General features: G+C 44.6%; 1 non-coding gene across 1 annotated transcript; it reads right to left on the bottom strand.

The window, feature by feature from the left end:
- Positions 1 to 1,961: 1,961 nt before the first annotated feature.
- LOC128576187 (U6 spliceosomal RNA) lies at positions 1,962 to 2,066 on the bottom strand. Its single transcript, XR_008377291.1, has one exon. It is a non-coding gene; the product is annotated as a U6 spliceosomal RNA (small nuclear RNA).
- Positions 2,067 to 2,405: the final 339 nt, after the last annotated feature.

Genomic DNA, 2,405 nt, shown 5'->3' with positions numbered 1-2,405 from the left:
TCCAGAAACTTCCATCTCCCCTCGGCCCTATAGACCCAGGGGAAGAAACGGCTCCTTTATAGCTCTAAGATAATGTACGTTCCCTCTGTGGTTTACCTTAACCTTGCCCACAGCGTGCCAAATAGATTCTTTATGAAATGCCCCTCAATTACCCTGGGGTGTGGCATCTGTTTCCTGCCAGGCTCCTGAATGTCACACATGTGATCTTACTTCCTACTGCAGCCACTCGGGAAGGCCTCAGAGCCAGAAGCTACATCCTTTGGGAGCAGGATTCAAAGGGACATCTGTCCAACTCAACTCTATGCCCGTCACTGCGCTGAACTTTGCTGGATACCTCTGTGATTCCCATCAGAGGGAAGGCCCCTTATAGGCCTCTTTTCATAAAGAAGACTTTGTGAGCAGCGCCTGTGGCTCAAGGAGTAGGGTGCCAGCCCCATTTACTGGAGGTGGTGGGTTCAAACCTGGCCCATGCCAAAAACTGCAAAAAAAAAAAAAAAGACTTTGTTAATCTCCTTCACTATCTTGAAATAAAATTCATAAATCAGACAACTTACCTAAACACTTAATTTTAAATAACATAAATATATTTTAAAAAGGAAACTTATTTAGTATGTATAATAGAATAGTTATATACCCTATAATGATGTTTTCCTCAACAAAGGACCACATATATGACAGTGGCCCTGTAAGACTGCGATGGAGCTGAAAAATTTCCATCACCTAGTGATATTGTAGCCATCACAGTATCATAGCACAATTACTTTAGTATAAACTTGGTATAGCCTGAGTGCACAGTGTTTCTAAAGTCTTCAGTAATGCCCAAGGATTTTTTTTTTTTTCTTTTTTGTAGAGACAGAGTCTCACTGTACCGCCCTCGGGTAGAGTGTCATGACATCACACGGCTCACAGCAACCTTCTAACAATGGGGCTTACGCGATTCTTTTGTGCCTCCCGAGCAGCTGGGACTACAGGCTCCCGCCACAACACCCGGCTATTTTTTTATTGCAGTTTGGCCGGGGCTGGGTTTGAACCCACCACCCTCGGCTTATGGGGCCGGCGCCCTACTCACTGAGCCACAGGCGCCACCGGAGGATTTTTACATTCACTCGCTGATGTACCCGGAGCAATCCCAGTCCTGCAAGCTCTATTTTTGGTATGTGCCCGATACAAGTGTAGCGTTTTTTATCTTGTATACTCTATTTTAACTGTACCCTTCCTATGGCTAAATATGTTTAGATACAGAAACACTTCCCACTGTGTTAGAATCACAGGACAGTAACTCACAGTACAGGTGCATAGCCTGGAAGCAGAGACCACACCCCAGAGCCTAGGTGTGTCTTAGGCCAGAGCATCTCAGTCTGGGTAAGTGCACCCTGTGATGTTCCGACAGCAATGAAATCGCCTAACACATTTCTCAGAACACATCCCTGTCATTAAACAATGTGTGACTGTATGTATTTTATATGTTAATATTCAGGCATGACCATACAATTAAATTATAATGAAGTCATCATTTCTTATGAGTACATTTGGATTTAAGGTAAGGCAAAACAATTTTTTCTTTATATGTGACATTTTGAAATCAAGGCTAAATTAGGATAATCAGGTAGTGTCACTGAGGTGGATTTGAATTTTGCTCAAAAATATTCACTGTTTTCCATCCAGCGCCCACGGGAGGCATGTACTCTCACTTTTCCACCCACTGATTTTAGGTTGGCAGCATGGCCTGCTTTGGCCACACGGGATGACAGCAGATAAGACTGAAATAGGATTGAAATGTGTTGAGCGGTGGGGCTTGCTTTTTTGTTCCTGTGCGACTGTCAGGAGAAGAGTTTCTCCCAGGGATCTAAATCAGAGCTGTGTACATTAATGCAATCATGGGGCACCACACACTGGTTTTATAGACCATTTGATATCTTTTCATCACACTGGTTAACATAGCCTTCCTGGCATTTTCTTAGAAAAATATGGAATGCTTCACGAATTTACCTGTCATCCTTGCGCAGGGTCCATGCTAATCTTCTCTGTATCGTTCCAATTTTAGTATATGTGCTGCCGAAGCAGATTCTTTTCTTTTTTTTTTTTTTTTGTAGAAACAGGGTCTCACTTTATGGCCCTCGGTAGAGTGCCGTGGCCTCACACTGCTCACAGCAACCTCCAACTCCTGGGCTTAAGCGATTCTCTTGCCTCAGCCTCCCGAGTAGCTGGGACTACAGGCGCCCGCCACAACGCCCAGCTAGTTTTTGGTTGCAGTTCGGCCGGGGCTGGGTTTGAACCTGCCACCCTCTGTATATGGGGCCGGCGCCTTACCGACTGAGCCACAGGCGCCGCCCCCAGATTCTTTTCTTTTTTTTTTTTTTTTTTTTTTTTGTAGAGACAGAGTCTTACTTTATGGCCCTCGGTAG

This window comes from Nycticebus coucang, chromosome 23 (assembly GCF_027406575.1).
Source record: "Nycticebus coucang isolate mNycCou1 chromosome 23, mNycCou1.pri, whole genome shotgun sequence".
NCBI lineage: Eukaryota > Metazoa > Chordata > Mammalia > Primates > Lorisidae > Nycticebus > Nycticebus coucang.
This window is presented reverse-complemented; position numbering and strand designations above follow the sequence as displayed.